This window comes from Salarias fasciatus, chromosome 17 (assembly GCF_902148845.1).
Source record: "Salarias fasciatus chromosome 17, fSalaFa1.1, whole genome shotgun sequence".
Taxonomy (NCBI): Eukaryota; Metazoa; Chordata; class Actinopteri; order Blenniiformes; family Blenniidae; genus Salarias; species Salarias fasciatus.
Genome location: NC_043761.1, coordinates 10953703 through 10972716, shown reverse-complemented (window position 1 = coordinate 10972716; position 19014 = coordinate 10953703). Strand labels below are relative to the sequence as shown.

Sequence of the window (19014 nt, the reverse complement as noted above, 5' to 3'; positions counted from 1 at the left end):
GGGGGGGGGGAACAACAAAAAAGTGGTGAATAATTGGAAATAGGAGGACGGGACGACACGCACAGAGGCAACAAAAAAAGGCGAGATTGTGATGCAAGGTGTTGTCATTTTCTTTCAAATTGGTGTCATGGTTGACAGATTAAGGGTAGAAGGGAGGATTTGACACAGCAAGACAGGCAGAGAAGAGACGACAGGGACCCAAAGAGGAGGACAGGAAAAATAAAAAGCACAACAGTCAAATTGGACGGCGAGACAGACGAGCTGACAGCATGACAGAGCACAAGCAGCCACACACACACGTGTTGCTCCTGATAGGTAGTGTAACGGGCCGAAGGTGCTCCGCGCCTGACAGGCAGATTGATTTCTCCCCTGACAGAGGGGGACGGCGAGGGGAGACCCCGGACTTTCCAGCAATCACAAACACACACACACACACACACACACACACACACACACACACACGAAGGTGTTAGACGTGTGTCTCATTGGCATTCATTGAGGAACGACGCAACTGCCAATCCTGAGCGAAGCATTAGGTGTGTCAGGCGTCTTTAACAATGACGCGCACGCAAGTATACAAAACCCTAAACACAACCGCTGAACGCCGCGAAACCCGACAGCGCGGTGCGAACAGATACAAGACAGGCGTGTGCGACCTCAGTGCCTCCCGGCGCCATCACTCACTGTCTGCAGTCGCCCCGAATGTCGTCTGAAGCCGCTTCCACGCTGCGTCTACACTTGTCTCTGCCATTTAAAAAAGGTCAGCGGAGGGATCTATTTTGCAGGATTTTGGGAAATCACTCTTCTTCCGCGAGGCTGAATCGTGGCTGCAAGGCATCGGCGAAAGGCACTTTAGGTTTCACGACTCTGCTCCGTTGCTTTAGGAAAACTTAAAACCACACACAGGAAAGGATTATTTGACTTGAACAAAATCGATTCACCTTAAAGTGGAGAGAACCGGTAAAGCAATAGCTGGGAGTTTGTGACATCAATTCAAAACTCTCCGTTCGGAGGAGCTGGGAGTCTAATTGCTGAAACCAAAGATTGTTGTAACTGTGTTTTTTTTCCCTCCGTTGTTTTCAGAAGTCTGGGTGAACTTTGCAGGAGTTCATGTTTTGGACATTCGGGGACCGTTATTGGTCCGTTCCACCGGGGGAATACAATTGGAAACTTTCATAAACTTCAGGGTGTATATGTATTATTCATAGAGGATTGAGATAAACAAATGAAAAAAAAAAAAAAAAAAAAAATCCAAAAATCAAAGCTGTGCGAGCCGAGTGGAGCAACTGGCCAAACAACTCGTGCACGTGTGTGTGTGCGTGCGTGCGCGCGTAGTTCCACTCTCTCACTTGTCCGTTTACTCTCAATGTACATCTAAATGGGGGAATATCCATTTCAAAGAGAAACGAATGCACGGCTGAGGGAATATGAGATGTTTGTCTGTTTACAGCAGCACAGCGAGAGAAAGCCTGTGACCTGGGCAAACCTGATACTTTGATCTTTTGTTATTTCCCTCTCCAGCTGGGAAACCAACAAACACACACACACACACACACACACACACACCAACGGGCTTGTGTGCGCTGCACACTCAACCTCTCGCCATAGTTCCCGTGTCATTACCGAGCAAGAGCAAAAGCAGGCAGAGAAACATAAAGCAGCAAGAGGAGTGAGAGCTGCACATTAAGTGACATCCAATATTGCCTGCTGCAGGCAGAGGCCCAATACTGTCTCCCACAACCACACCTGTTTGTGCCGAAACGAGCATTTCTGCAGACATTTATACCCCCTTGCTTTCACTTCACCCTGCCATGTAGTAAATGTTCGCACAGGCACCGGAGCCTGCTTAGACCGTGCACATGTGACATTTGAGTACCGTAAATCATTCATGCGCTGTGGGTTGCCGGTGACTCTGTCCTTTTTCAAAGTGGAGCTGGAGTTAGAGGCGGGAAATTAACAGCTTGGTTCCTGCACATCGCTGGGGAAGAAGATTATGCCTCCAATCCCCCTAATTCCATTTGCTCTAATGTGCGAGCGTATGAGAGAGGCAGAGAAGGAAATACAAGTGTGTGAGATAAAATGTGAAAGTATTCGGAGGCTAATTTCTACTTTCAATTAATATTTTCTTACTTTTAGACTATTATCAGTGAACTGATATGTTATTTAAGCCCCCTAATACACAATTGCCAGTCAATGCGCAGCTTACACTGAGCAACCTTTACAAAGCCACATATAACTATGAATCCTGAATTTGTTTCACAGTGGAAAATCTTTCACAAGGCTTCACATCCTGCACTTTAAGGTAACATATAACACCACATCTCATCAGCTAATATAGATCAGCGTCACATCCGACTATATCTCCTGCACAATACTTCTCTCTGAAGGCGATTTTTATTGAGTTTCTGACCCCGGCCCTCAGTAAGCAAGACAAAAATCCAATAAATCCCAAAAAGAAAAAACGCTCAGACAAAGAGAGTTTGATGTAAAGTGGGCAGACATACAGTAAAGGATAAATGTTTTTGCTGCATCAGGCACATTTAGAGGGGTATAAGAAGGCAAAAATGACATTAGAGGTTCCAATAATTTACCCGATAGATATAAATCTCCAGAAGTTTGTGAACGAGAAAATTTAGTGAATCATATTTGCCAAAATGTGCTCAAAATACAGTTTTTATTTCTTATAGTAGTGTATTTTTTTTTCCCCCTGCTAAAAAGAGAATTCCTTTACTGACAGTTTTATTATGTATTGAAGTCACTTGGCATTAGCAGCACATTGCTGAGCAGTTGCACCCAGCATGCCCTCTGCGTTTGTGTTCATCTCTGAGTGCCGGCCGGATCCCACAAAGGCTCCGACTGTAGTTATGCACTCAGAACAGGAAACTCAGACCTCGTCCACACATGCACTTTATGCTGTTTGACCTTTCAAATAAACAGAAACACTGTGCACTTTACAAATGTCCATCAAACTCTCAGTTGTGAGTTTGTGTGTTCTCTCTAAGCACGAGGTTTTGTCTGCAGACTTTGGTTTTATTGGTCTCCTCCACAGTCAAAAGACAGCCTCGGTGCTGGGACTTGTTACTATTGTAGCTGAGAGTCACCCGTAAAAGCAGTCTCCAACTTCGCTGTCTGTCCATAAGAAAGCCAGTGTGCATTGTTAATGTTTATGGCATATTGATCTCCTCGTAACTGCACTGTCTTCAGCGTTTCTGCCATTTCCTTGTAAACGCACATCGATTTGAAAACATTGCCATTTTGTGTTTTTTAAAAGAGGCTTCATGCTGATTGTAGGTATTGGAGGCTTGTCAAGGGTGTTGTGCACTTTCTGTCTAATACAGAATGCAAATCTACTGTGGACCCCCGTGACCCTCAGATTGAATGAGGTGGCATCATGAAGAGTTTTAAGATCTTTATATGCAGACATACACTTACTTCTCCTCTATATTGAAGAAAAAATAAAATCTGTCAAACTGTGCTATGAACATCAGTCTTCTCAAGCGACACACACCCTGATGAGGCGGCTTCGAAAACGAACCTGCTGGAGCCGGTTTTCAATGACAGCAAGTCAAGGACGCCAATACACAAGTACCGTGGAGCGGGCCGCTGGGCTCGCGGATTGAAGGGCAGACTGAATAGTAATGAGGTTGCCAGTTTGGCTCTTGACCACACTTGACTTGCATTTTTGGAGACTTCATTCACACTGATATTTTCTTTCCCACCGAGTTTTTGTAGATGAATGGAGCAGATTCTCTTTTTTCAAAACCCAGGAGACAAAAATCTCTACATTTCATATCGAAGAACTATGCCTGAATTCCCAAAAATGACGAATGAGAAGAAAAGCGGCGAGAGGATTTATATTGTGTCGACTGCATTGCAAACAAACAGGAGAAAATAAACCACAAAAAGAAATATAGTATACTTTAAGCTTCCAACTCAATGAAGAGTAAGTAATGTAGTCTGAGGCCACTTCTCATGAAGTAGAGCAGGTACAGTCATGGCCATGAAGAAGGGAAAAAGGCAGATAGACAAGTAGACAGAGACAGAGAGAGAGAATAAAATTATATGGCTTTATATGACTAGACAAAGTCTTTAAAATTGGCTAATTAATCCCTATATGTGAGATAGTGAGAAGAGTTGAACGGCCTAGAGGTCTAGAAAGCTGAGAAAGCGATTGGATTAAGCTTGTATTTTCATTGTTTTGTTCAAATTGTGTTCATTTATATTAAGATACACCCTGCTAATGTTTTCCTATTTTTAAAATACTGATGCCATATTGATGTCTCACAGGACACTGAATCTTTAATCCCTTATTCCCAAGGTTCTACGGATTACCCAAATTCTCCTCTTCATAAAAAGTTAAAGACTTTTAGCACCGCGGCGTTCGCCTCTTTTCGCAGTCACTATTCTTAGCAGAGCCGGAAGGTCTCTGAACCGGCACTCAGTTCCTGCACTCCTCCTCCAAACCTCATTAGAGGACCTAAAATCTTTCCTGGAACAAACAATCTATTTCATGTAGAGTTTCTGCCACTGAAAGGCAATTCTGGCCAGTCCAGCAAAGATGCAAAATCGTGTTTATTGCATGTGAGGATAGAACTGATCACGATAAAAACATGGAATCAATCGGACTTTAAAAGAAAAGAAGATTAATTGTTAATTAAACTGTGTTCTCCTTTAAGCAAAGACTATTGAAAGAGCAGAGGCTAATAAATGTTCCCTCCATGACAACAATCAATGGAAGCTGATGATAACTCTTTTTTTTTTTTCTGGAAATGCAATATTTGACTGAAACATTGCTTTAAGAATACCTTTAAAAGTCACTCATGTTTTCCAACAAATGTCTTTTGAATGAACTGCAGGGCGGTGAAGTCATTATAAACCAATATAGGCCAATATTCTCAAACTCCTACTACTATAGGCAGTGCGCCACATCTATTCCTTAATGGCTTTGGCAATAGAGGGGAACAGTTTCATCCCTCACTATAGATCAGGCTGAATCCCGCTGGGGAGCAGAGCAGATAACTAACAGCCGGATTTGGACTTTAACAGACCTAATGATCCAAGCCAGTGGCTTTTTTTGTGTGTGTCGTTCCAGCTGGGGACCAAAGTTGAAGCAATTCAGGTTGCGGAGTTGGACTAATACTGACAGGCCAACCAATAGGAGCAGAAAAACAAATCATGCTGCAGATGGTTGGGAATTTATTTAGTAAGATTTATGTGCGGCGAGAAATGCCGCAGTCGGCAACTTTTGTTCTGGTAGCTGACGGAATCTATGAATGGTTAAAAAAATAACGATGAAAAATAATTTTGAGAGCCAAAACGTTTTATCATTTAAGTTTCCAGTCGAGATGTTCTCATCAGGATGAATTTGCGTGGCGGTGTTGTCATGCAGAGACCCGACGGAAGTGCGATCCTGACCTGAGCTGGCCCTCGTGTGTGTTTGGGTGTGTGTGTGTCTGGTGGTAATGGAGCTGTCGGGGGCCAGAGTCTGAGCATTAGGTTGATAGATGGCAGTGGTCTGAAGCTAATTAACCCCAGTGCATTGCACACATACAAAGCTTCTCTGTCTCTGCCACACACACACACACACACACACACAGGATTGAATCTGTTGTACGACGTGCGCTCTCATTGTTACAGTATGGGTCATTGTGATTAAGGCGCACGGGGGCTGGCTGGGCTTGATGGTGGCGATTAAACTAATGAACTAACATGCACCAATGTTTTATCTTGTTTATTCAACCCTGCGTTACAGTCATCCACCAGTTTATGTGTGATATTTTGCGTTGATGCGCACTGTTGTTGCATTTTTTGCGAGCATGAACAAGAAAAAAACGAAGCTGACATGGGAATCTTTGTCAGGATCCGCAGGATCAATTGACTGAAAAATGACTGATAAACCAGAGTGTGAAGCTCAGGGAAGGAAGACACACACACACACACACACACACACAGTAAATTGATCTGGCTGTCCTGAGCCCCGGTTTCTAGTCCGTCTGGTTGTTTACTTGCTCAAAATTTGACTGGGCTCTCCTACAGCCAGCCGCGGTCTCTGTTTAATGAGGAGAAGACCGGCTCAGTGGGACTTCACCAAGCTAATTTAGCAGGATGAAGACTGCTGGGTCTGAGACTCGGGCATCCCTCGCTCTGTCTAACCCTGTTGTTGCTGTCAGGGGCCATCTGCCTCTCTTTTTCTCCTCACCAGTTGTCCGTTTGCCTCCAAGTCTTCTCTTCCATCGCTCATGTTCCAGTTTTAATAGCGTTTTGCTCCATTTTTTTTTTTTGGAGCTGCATGAAAGTTACACCAGTTGTGGCACAAGCCTAATATCCACATGATTTGATATATGCAAACATGTGTTTGGGCGAGAGGAGCCCGTTTCATACAAGAAGAATGTGTGAAAAGTACACCTCCAGGGGGAAAAAAAATGCAGCTTTCAGACTCTCTTTGACTGTTTGTTGTTGCTGCTTTTTGAGAAAAGTGCTTGTGATTTTGAGAAACCACTTTTGTCCAAGCATCTGAGCGATTGGTGTGGATGGAGAAGAGTTTGATGCCTTGTAATACATCTGATAGAAAATGATAACAGAAAAAAAAATCCTGAACCCAGATTGGACATATGATGAATTTTTGCTGGTAAGAGAGTAGTTATTTTACAGATGACGAGCCATTTAGCCACCGTGTTTCAAGCGAAACTTGTGAAAGTTTGGTATTTACTCAGCGGCATTTTGAAAATGTTGTCGGTTTTCACGGCATGGGCAGAAGCACACGATGTCAGCTGAGAATAATAAGCTACGAATACAGCTGGATTGCTATTAAGGGTGGTTGTCAACTCTAAAACGGTTGGAGAGAAGTTGAAGAAGTTTTGAAAAGTTGAGTTTTCAGCGGCTCTGAGCGCCATTGACGTGTAAACAGACACCTAATGCAAAAGATTTCCATTTTCCCCTGAAAAGATTGCAGCAAAAATTACACAACATCACCCGGGCAACCACTTTCGCCCCAAAAAATAAAATAATAAAATAAAATTGTTATGTTGTTCAGATTACCTCATGGGTATTTTTCCATTTTTTTTTTCTCTTCACTTCAAATATAATTATACATCTGCAGAACAATGAACACAAAAGCTTACATTTACAGGAAAACAACCCAACACTAAAGACACAAAAGCAGAGAGACACAAAGAGAACAATAAAGAACAATCTCATTCCATCTCAGATCTTTGTTCGTCTCTCTCCCCGTTAACTGTTGCTAAATAATTCCCTTCACGGCCGGGATTTGCCCTGAGCTCGCTCTCCACATCACAGCAAACTCACTAAAAAAAAAGTAGCAGCCCATAATTTGTTTGTTCACAAACAAATAAAAAAAAAAAAAGATATTCGACATGAAAGTAGGTAGAAAAGAGAATTTCAAGGGAGTGTGCAGAGAGGGGGGAAAAGAGCACGAGAGGCAGACAAGAGAGAAGACAGCATGAGGTGGAAGAGGGGGGCAACGAGCAAGAGGCAGGGCTGGAGAAAGGATGAGAGAGAGACATTTAATCGCAGCAAAATAGAGTGAAGAAGAGATCTGAAAAACACAGAGCGGGAAAGATGAGAGAGAAATGATGAGAGGGGATGTTTAGTAGAAGCATGAGGGACTGAAGACGAGGCAGGGGGAGGAAATAAAAGCAGCGCAGATGAGAGACAAAGCTAAGGGAGGATCAGCACGAGAGAGAAAGAGAGAGGGATGCTGACAGAAAGCGCCGACATAATTGATGAGAAACAAACCGGCAGGAGGCAAAGCAATGCATATTCCTAGAAGAATGCGCAACAACGACAGCGATGTGAGCGGGGCAGTGAGCGGAGGGAATAGAATGAGGGGAGCGTTTTCCGAGGTTAGGGAAAAGAAAGCAGGGTGACGTGACACTGATGGCAAAAAGAGAAAAGGGCGATCAGACAGTAATTATGCAGCATGAAAATGAAGAGAAATAGAGACGGCATAGAATCAGTCTTCTAAATCATACTCCGCCTTAATTTAACTCTTTCGTAGGAATAGAGAGATGTGCCTCAAATTCGCCGAAACCTCACAAAGATGAGAAGATGTGAAACTCTGGTTCTCTTATAGCTCTGCCGGCTGACACTGAGTGTATGTGAGAGTCAGCGGTTTAAGAGGCGCTGGATTAATGGCCCCGTTAGCCCTCCATTCCCAGGAGCTTTCCGGTGGCAGGCGTTTTGGTGGAGAAGGTGTTCACCTGATGGAGAAAATACATCAGCCCCGAAGCCAAAGAGCTCAGCGAGATCCCAGCGGTCCACTTTGATAACAATATTACAGCTGCTCTTCATTCCAAAAGTTATATTTCATTTGTAATGCAGGGCTGCAGTGGTGTGTAAGAACCCCAAACAACTCGCTGCAAATATGAGCAGTATTTAACAATGAAAACATAAAAACATCAGAGCTGAAAGAAGTACAATAAACTTTCAAAATGACTTTTAATCTTAGTTTCTGCAGAATGAAACTGGATTGATTTGACCTTGTCTATAATTCCCCCCCTGCTCAACGCTGAAAATGTTCTACATAGATACGTAGGTATTGGAAACCCAATCATTAGCCTAATGTAGCCTTTGTCTGAAACAAGCGCCAATCCTCTGCAATCAGGAAGCACGGCGGCGTCCTCTAATTGAGACGGGTTGACTTGCGGTAATCACCTCGGAGACCGGATGAAGACTTGCATTAACAATGGAGGCGTTGATTGATGATGGTTCCAGATCGGAGCGGATTGACCTATTCAACAAGTCTACGTGGGAATTAGTTAACTCGCGCTGAAGGTCAGAGTTGATCCACTAATATTAGGACAATTGAAACACGATGCGTTATTAAAATAACAACAATCAATTAAGACTAACTGGAAGCTAGTCGATTTACACACGCACATACACGCGATCAGCTCATCAGGCAAGCACAGGAATGTGGAAACAGACCTCAGATAAGGGAAAAAAAAAAACAAGAAGAAGAACATCGACCTGTGAAATCCAGAGAGTCACCTTTAAGTGATGGTCTTAGACAGTATAGCATGAACTCATTAAGCCAGGACCCAAATGGAGGAGACAGTCATTTACACTGCAGGGAATGTTCTGGTGCATCTGCCACGCTCTTCTTGATTGTGTCAGAGTATTTGGCGCTCCAGCGTCACATAGCTGCATTACTGAGTCACACATTCTGTTCACAGTGTCACCGACCGGGAATGTCTACATGTACAAATACCGGAAAAAAAATTGAAAAAAAACGAAGCCGGTCTCCCTCCCTGCCGTTCTTACATACTCAAGGTGACAATGAATTAACCACAGTGACACAGAAAGCTCTGCTCGAGAGGCGGGAGCTGTAATATCAGAGCCGTCACCTCGGTTAATTTAAATTTCAAGAGGAACCCCATTAAAAAAATGTACTTAGGTCAAAAAGATTCACAGTCGTAACAATGAATCTGGTCCTTCTGCTGGGAGGAGGTCAGAGGTGTTGGCTGGAGGGCAGGGTATGAATGATGATTGAGGTGTGGTTTGGGGACCAGTACACACACACACACACACACACACACACACACACACACACACACCCACACCCACACCCACACAAAATAGATGGAAGTGCAGTGAGGGCACAGCAGAATTGCAAAGTGTGTGTGTGTGTGTGTGTACTGGTGCAGCATCCGCACTGCGAGCTGCTCCAGCTGCAGATCACATATGATCAAATACGGTGAAGGAAGATTCCAGCAACCATGAGCAAACCTGCAGCCAAAGCAGTAAATTTCCCAGAAGGCAGCTGGTGTGGTGTAGATCTTGCAATGCAGTATTGAAAACACTTTATAGACCTCAAGTAGTGCCCATGTTTAATTACTTCTTCACATTTACTTCAACTGTGATGACTTGATGACCATCAAATGTATGTAATCATCCTGGTCTACGGAGTTCTATTGTGGGTGTTGAGTATAAGTGAACTCACTTTAACTCCTCTCCCTCACACTTTAACACACATACATCTCCCGCCAATTTTAGCGAGACAAGGCTGGCCAGAGGGCAAGAGGCCACGGACCGGAGGCTGCAGCCTTTAATATATCTCCGTCAATACCGTACATCATCGCTTCTCGCGCTCTCCCACCAACACCTGCACACCTCGCTGCACTGTATCGGAGATCATGCGCAAAACAAACACCCGCCTGTCCTCATCTGACTCCGAGTATCCAGACGATTCACACAAATATACACAGAAGATGAGCCACTGTGGAATTAAAAAAAAACTCCTTTTGACAGATATGCCCCACTGGGAACATCCTCTTTACATCGTGACAATAAAAAAATTAAAAAAAACATCTAACTTTACACAAAGACATATGACATGCAGTAAGTTCAGTCTGGCAAAGTGACATCAACGAAGGACAAATACCTTAAGCGTGGGAATTTAATTATGACAGTTAAGGAAAAAAAGTCTTTATTTTTTGCTCATTATCTACCAAACTCCAGGCGATGAACCCAGTATGGGGTACTCGTTGCTCTACTTGCTGTCTTTGTTACAATTAAATCACAACATTTTAGGAAACTTGGGCGAGAGGGAAATGACAGTCACGAGTCAGGACTGATCCAACACGCAGGGCCGGTTCAAACTGGGGAGAAACAAAGAGGAAGAAATGCATGTTGCGTCTCTTTCTCTACTGTCTTGCTCTCCGTTCTTATCTCGAGCTTCCTCCAACGCACACGTCAGGCCTCAAGTACCCATAAGGCCTCCTCGACTCCGCTCCACATCGCCTCCTTCGCTCTCCTCTTTCAAAACGCCTCAGTCCACGTTTCCTTACATATTTCCCTCTGTTTATGCATGTCATTTGAATAATGTATTCCTCCAACAGCTGCAACCTAAATCTCATGCGCGGTGACACACACACACACACACACACGCACAGGAGGAAGGCTTCAGACTACTTGATCCAATCCAGCCACCTGCAGCTTCTCCTCTATGTATTGTTTCTCCCTGCAGTCACACAAAAGTGCTCCCCGACAGGGCTCCATTGTGAGGTTTGTGTGCGTGTGTGTGTGCACGTGTGCGTCAACATGACACCTGGCAGCCTTCTCTCTCGGTGTTTCCCCGTACGCATTCCTCTGTCCCACTGTGCAGCCGGAGCGCCAAATGTCACAAATTCGTCAAAACACACACCCAAAGTCAAAACGTACACACAGTTATGTTTTTTTTTTCTTTTTCTCTTTAAATTGACAGTCAGAGGACAGTACACACACACACCTTCCAGGATGGAGACTTATAAATCAGAGCAAGCCAGTCTGTAAAAGGTATTCCCCAACATCAAACCCATTAGGCACATATTCCCATTGATACGCTTGTAAATGAGCCTCATGCATCACGCAATCTGCCAGAAAGCAATTCAAATCTCTTTAATGAAAAACAGCTTAGCAGCAAATTAAAGGCGAGGAAGCCTTCGAAAACCATCTGAGCATGCATGTTCTGGTTAAAAAAAAAAAAAAAAAAAGTTAGTTTTTGGATATCTGTTTCATGTAAAGATGCATAACTCTACACAAGGACACAAAACACACTCCCCTGGGGCGAGAAAGAACTCGAAGTGTGCACACACACACAGCTCGTGCGTGCAAAGTAATAGTCGTGACTGAAAGGGGTGTGTGGTGTGTGTGTGTGTGTGTGTGTGTATCTGTGTGTGCTTTGCTGAACGCTGTCGTCGCTGGAACTCCTCAACTGCCACAGTGTGCGTGCATGGCCGGGTTTCCATTTCTCCCTCTGTGCGAGCTCGTAGCCCGTCGCAAGAGGATCATCATGGGCTCAGCAGGCGACCACTTCGGCGGCGTTCTGCACATTACAGGACGCATCAGCGTCAACGCGGATTTGCATGCCAGCGCACGTTGTTGAAATCAATTAATACCTGTGCTGATGAGACAATAGCAGCGGCGGCTTTTTGCTCATTTTAAGTTGTCTCTCCCTCTAAACACACAAAATTGGACATAAAAACGTCTGGATGAGTTGAATGATGCTTGTGTTTTCCGTTCAGCATTAACATTAAGATCAGTCGTTTTTTTCACGTTTTTTTCACATGCAAATTAAAAGAAGTCACTCAAACCGATGTGCACACTTGTGTATTATAATACAATGAAATGATCTAGTGGATCAATCATCAGCGTTACTTTTTGCTGATGGTTTCCTGTTTTCTTTAAAAAAAAAGAACAACTTTAATCACTCAGTGAAGCATGTAAACTGAACGAAGATCAATAGCTAAGTTCAACAAGTTAGACTGAGCACAAGACCAATAAGAGCATGATTTAATTAGACGTATTAGTGTTTGCCTCATTCGTGTGTGTGTGTGTATAAGTGTGTGTGCTGACTGTGCATCTAGACCTGTTATTCCCATTTGCAGTGGCATAAAATCAGTGATAAGTGACATCTCTAGAGAGTTTCTGGGCTGCAGGTCAGCAGAAATACCGAACTATCAAACTGTACAAATGTTCCAGGTGAAAGTTTTCAGAACTTAAAAACATAATTCATAATAACGAGCGTTTGCTTAATATCGACCGCCTCGTTGAAATAATAACTCACCAGATACACGAAGATGTCGCCTTTAAGTTTGTGAGCAACACATTGACATACCAATAATTTTGAGTGTTTTTGCTGCTTTTTTTTCCAAAGAAGAAATACCTTTGGGCTCAAATGAAAACACTAATGTACGAACTCTGAATTTGCAGTGCGGCTGCAATCAAGTTTGCCTCTTTCTAAAAAAATTTAATTGCCTCTACATCTTAAAACCAGATTCTCATCATTATTTTCCAAAAAGACAGAAAAAATGTGCAGAATCCTTCCTTTTATGACTGATCCTGCATTCATACCTGCAGTTGGACTCTGTGAGATTTTATGTAATAGAAGTTTTTCAAAAAACAAGGTAAATACACGTTTTACAACTGCAATTTGGCAGAATCCTGTAGAGATGATTGCATTCCAGATGTCCCAGGAGCTACATCACCTCAAAAAGCAATGACAACTATTAAACATAGTGCATTATTTCTTTTCATCTCACACATTATTAGCGTCCAAATCTGCAGTGAAAGGCCTGTGTCTGTCTCCATTTCTCGTATTTTACTGGATGTGGTAAAATGAACTGCCTGACTGTTGGTTAAACTGGGTCTAATTTTGAGACTCCAACAGCTTGGCGCCGCGGCGGTCCCATCGCCCTCACCGAGCGGGAAAAAGCACAAATGCATTCTGACATTTCCACATTTGTTTCCGGATTCAGACAACAGTGTGGCAGATGGCGAGACTTTGCATTCATCTATTTCGTGTGCGTCTCTAAACGGCCGATAACGCCCTCCAACAGGTTTGCACAGTCAAATAGAAAGTGACGAGTTCAAATAACTGTGCCCTGGATATAGGAAGTGACTGAATTTAAATGACAAGCGAACTGGCTGCAAAACACTGGAGGGCCACTGCAGCAAAATAATTGGTTAAAAAAAGAGAAGAAAAACATCTTGGTGCCAGCAGAGATTAGGAAGAAAAATTGGATCTTAAGTCATTTAACTTTTTTTTTTTTTCTGTGTACATTTCTGACGCTTTACGGCGGTTTTAATCAAATCGAAGATTAAGCCCAGGAGCAGGTGCCGGCACTCTGAGAAGTTAAAACAAATTATAATGGAGGAGGAAGTGATTATGCCAGTGTAAGTAAGCAGTGAATTTGCTCTCGGATAATTTAATTAATCGGGAACTTAGTCAGCAGTCATTCAGCTCGATGGAAAAGTTGCGCGGGGCGATTGCGCTCGGAAAGTAACAGGTGTGCCGCACAAAATACAGCTGCAGCAGCGGGAGGAATGAGCTCACCTGCTTAAGCATTCCAAAAAACAAGGTAAAGAAAAGTGGATATTCAGAAGTTTTTAAGAGAAATCTCCCAGCGCGGACCGATCCGCTGGAGGAGCAGCTTGTTATCTGTACCGTGCGGTCTCCGGGGAGCCGCGATCGTTTTATTTTTAGTGGGGAAGAACGCAGCCATGCTCGCACGTGCACTCGCCCGCTGAGAGGAAGCAATTCCATTTCCGAACGCCCCCCCCCCACCCCACCCCACCCCCCTGCTGGGTCTTCCAATCCACCCCCCGTAACAAACTTTTTACACGCGTGTGCTCGTGTGCACAAACGTTCGCTTCTCGCCAACTGAGAAGTTCCCTCTGATCACTTCCTAGATCTACCGATCGGAATAATAAAGATCACTGCTTCGTAGACGGGCCGCTTAAAGTTGTTACTTTAACAAACTTGTCGTCTGACTCATCACTTTCCATTAGCATGCGCCAAATGCGCCGCACTGACTCAGTGAATATCAATTCTTGAAGCTTCCCTTTGTGCTCTCGCAGGCTGTGTGTGTGTGTGTGTGTGTGTGTGTGTGCGTTTCGAGGATCTATTTAAATATGTGCAGGCATGCATGCGAGTCTGACGATGTAATTAACTTGTGTGGGCCCGTATGAATATTTAATCTCACTGTGAATGTGTGTGTGTGTGTGTGTGAGTTTACATGACAGTGTATGAACGCAGCCAGCAGTTCACCATTATGCTGTTAACGCGTCCAGCCGAGCAGCAGGCTGCAGTGTGGCGCGCGGCCCCGATGTATCGGCTAATAGAAAGAGCCACTGTTGAAATCACACAACCAAGAGGCTGTTAATACGGCAGAGAGAGCGGAGCGAAGGAAGGAAGGTGGGGAAGAGTGAGCGTGGGAGTGATATTAATATAATCGGTGGGTGGGAGGGAACCGGGGCGAAAGTTGAGGCAGCGATGAAGAAAATCTAAAGCAGGATGAATGGATAGGAGGGAATCACAGAGATCGATACGGAATATCTACACCGGCATGCAAATGATGTGGAGAAGGTGATAAATGGAGGGAGTGGAGGGAAAATGGGGGGATGGATGGCAGATCGAAATCAACTCATGTTGATGAGACAAAGACGTCCAGAGATGCGCGTGACGGTTATGAAAAGTTGGAAAAACATGTCAAAGCAAATCAACATATATTTGACAAGCATTCTCTTAAGCGAGCGGAATTATTTTTGAATAACAAGAACATTGATGGTGGAAAAATAAGGATTTTAAAGCTGCGCGCCGGCTCATTAGTTACGGATCGACAGGCAGAAAACACTCACGACCACAGGCTTCATTAGACTCATTAGACTTTCACACGGACTCATAACTCACACCCATTTCAATGAGGAAGAAGTTTCGATGAAGAAAAAAAAAAAAGTCATAAATACATTTAAAGATGGAGGTATTTCAGGCCGAGTCTCTCTCGGGTTTCTTTTCCGTTTGTGCCACAAAACATTCGTCATCAGGAAAGTACTTTCCGTCAGCCATCAACTATTTTATTGTACTCAGCTTAGAAATCCTGCTTTTGTCCATCCGCTTTGCTTTTGTTATGCTTTCTACCCATCTGTCTGCGGGGATTTTAAATGCACCAGTGCTATATATGACGTATTCCTTCCCTTCGCTTGTCCTCCGTCCTGCCTCGTCTCAACTTCCTCTTCTTTCATACGTTTCTCATCCACTCTGATTCTCCTCAAACTCGCCTCTCAGAAAGGGTGACAAGGTAAAATTATCTGTTTGCGTTTGCTCCCGATGCACGGATTTCGTTCTTTCCACACGTCCTCCTCTTCTGACAGCGTTCGCTAAATGTCAGGTGTTCAGTGAAGGTCAACTCATTTGTGCTGCTGTCAGAAAGTGTTTAATTAATAATCGCTGACATTTTCCTTTGCTATACATGAATACTGACAAATAAAGCATTTCAATGCAAACCTAAATGTTCAAAATAGCAAAGATCAAGAAAAATTTTGTTCCTGTAACACTTTGTTCTCCTCTTTTTGAGTTTAATGTCTGTGTAAAAACAAGCTGGATGTCTCAATATTACAAAAATGAATCACAAAAGCAACGGTCAGATCAAATTTTGGACATCAGTGAAAGTTAATCTCAAGATTGGTTTGCAAATAGAGATTCACCATGCGCTCACACAGTAACCTGAAGTGACTGGTGGTGCTAATAAAATCCCAAATATCTGCGGTAAAGTGAATAAAAGCTTGGAATGGAGACAGTTCCACTCTCATTGCAGCAGATATGTAGGCGGTAATGCAGAAGCTTTAATCACAGCAGCTCTTGACAGAATCGGTGCACTTCTTTGTTTAATCTAATGAGAAACTCTCAATAATGCATAAAAGTCTGATCTGAAGATTCTGACCCCATAGATGATACATATATTTGAAAGCAACACGCTGCTGAGGGTAGAGCAGGTGATATCCCAAGATTTTTACACAAAAACGGTTATCGGAACCATCGAAAATACAACTTTTTCAAAAGGGTTCGCAATACAAAAGTTTTGAAAAATGCTAAAAGCAATCCAACTCAGTCATCATCTGTTCATATCCAACATGAGCATTTGATTGTTTTCAGTGTTTCTGTGTAAACGGACGCTGTTTTCAAAACAGTGCTGTGTAAAACAGAAAATTATTCAGAAAAAAGAAAAATGCTGTCGTGTGAATGGGACCTTATGAAATTGATTGTATTCGCCACTAGATTAAAAACAGTCAGATGAATTGTGTCTCCTTGGTCTAATTCAAGAGTTTATTACCACACTGATTACACTCATTTTGCATAATTTCAGAAACCTTTTCATAATGCATAAAAAAAAGCCTGGAATTTTAATTAAAAAAAAGAGTAGTTGTTTTTTTCTTCTTCTTTTAATTACTTTGATGAATTCCAAAAGACTGATTAGCAACTTTTTATTGCTTCAGACTTACAGTGTTGAACTTTGGTATCAGAACGACACGTGTAGCGAGAGATGATCGGAGAAGTCTGAGTGACTCCCTCAGGGTGGAAGAATTTCACAAAAACAAAACAGCGGAGAGACAAAGAAAACGCCGGATGTCGGAGCTCATCTGTAAAACTGACCCGCGCTGACACGGCAGCCATGGAGCTCCGCCGCCGTTCTATTTGATCGCGCTTTAAAAGTCGTTGCCGCTCCGTGTCACGGCCCCGATGTCGAGTGTTCCGTGTTGTTTTGTGTCTGCTGTCTGCTCACCTAACGCGGCGCCCGCGCCTTGATCCGCCTCAGTAAAATTTTTTGTCTTAAAAGCTTGCAGCCGTGCAAGGAGAGCTGGGGATGAGGGTTTTTAGACAGAATTAAGGATATTTACATTCTGGTAACATCTCCCTTTAGACTTCAATTTCAAGGCTATTCATTGATTTAAGTTTTGAGAGCTTGTTAGCCTGGCTCCAACTATGAATAACCTCATTTGGATCAAGGGGACAAAGAAAATGGATGGATAACCGTCTCCGTTTTCCATTCTTAGTCTCTTAACTTGTTTGAAAAGTAACAACTTCTTGTAAAGTATTTCCAGAGAAGCAGCTCTATCCTGGTTAAATGCACAAAAGTGCAGAAACACAAGGCCAATGAGGACTTGGCACTGAATACTGTAAGCTGCCTTTTAAGGGAGGAAAAAAAAAAAACAGCATAAAAGCACTTTAACACGATGTGAAAGTGAAACTGACACATCCACTTTCTGCTCTCATTCGTCTCTCGGCAATCAAAGGTGGCCAAATCCTCCGCCGCTGCCTCCGTGTCATTCCCTGACCTAATCTCACTTCTCCCTTTTTATCTGTATTCCCTCGCTCCCCAGCCATCTCTCCCCACTCCCGTTCTCCTCTCTTCACTTATTTACACCTCTGTCCTGACGCCCCCGCACGTGTCCTGTGCATCTCTGCTCGCAGCTGCTTCGCCGTCTGCATCTCTGTCTGTTCAGGATTGTGACGGTCGACGTTAAGCACAGGCAAACAAAACCGCCGTTCGGGCTGCTGTCATGTCGAAAACACACGCTCGGTCGTTATAATTTGAGGTTGTTTTTTTTTTTTTTTCTTTGTTCGACGTCAGACGAAAGAAAAAAAAAAAACAAACGATGTGCTTTATTTGCAGCTGGAAGGTAATTGTGAGGCGCTGCCGTCATGCGTCTCATCGAGTTGCTCCATTGTTCCCCGTGTCATTCTCGCCAATTCTCACCCTCCCTTCACATCTCTCCTCGCAATCTCCCTTGCTCTTTCACACGTCCCCGCCGCGCCGCTCCACGCCACTTTGCTGCTGCGAGGCGTTAACTCTCCAGCCGCAGTGGAATATGTCGCGCTCCCCTCATCTCCCTTTCCATCCGTTGCACCATTAAGTGAAAAACCGTCTTTGTGTCTTTTTTACCTTGAGAGCTTAGCTCCACTCCGTCCTCCCCCCCGTCGGTCAATCACCCTCCTGCCCTCACACTTGTCTGGAAGTGACATGCAGTCCGACATGGAAGTAATTGCCTGATAAAGGAAACGGCGACAGCAACATGTTCTACAGAGGTAGCGATGTCCGTGTGTAACACCGACACACTAACTGGAATAATTATCGTCGGAGACCAAATGTCTCCGTTTTTGTATTTACTTTGTCTTTATGTTTTCCGACTTTGTAGATTTCTGGACTTTTCTTCTCCCCCTCTTGCTCCTGGTGTCCGTCTGTTCCACGCTCCCTGTCTGTGTTCACAAAGGCCTTCCCTCCTCTAATCTCTGGTGTCTTGTTATGCTCTCCTCTGTGATCCTTCATCCTGATTGCCATCAGCTGCACTTTGTGGTCTCCTCATAACCTGCGCGTATAGATACGCAGTCCCCCAGGATTCCAATGCGATCCAAATTTACTACAAGGACTCCCTGAACAAACTGTAATAGCATTTTGCAGTCCTTTTGGCGTCACGTGCGCAGCTCTGGGGCTGAATTTGCTCGCTGGCCCTTGGGAATTTGGCAGTTGTTTAAAATGTGCACATCATTTTCCTCAAGGTGAATTAATTCATTCAAACTCGTTTGGAGATCTTTTTAAATGTAATGTCAAGCTCAAAGGCATCCACAGCCTGTCGTCTGAAGGCCTCGGAGGCTTTGTTTTAGAAATTTGCATGATAACATTCTTTATTTGAATGGCAAAGAACAGCGGGAACAGTAAGCTCCACCTGTCGGCCCTT

General features: G+C 43.7%; 1 protein-coding gene across 2 annotated transcripts in view; it reads right to left on the bottom strand.

Moving 5' to 3' along the window:
• grm8a (glutamate receptor, metabotropic 8a) overlaps positions 1-19014 on the bottom strand; it is a 193035-nt gene that overhangs the window by 115738 nt on the left and 58283 nt on the right. The gene's annotated exons all lie outside the window — the stretch shown is intronic.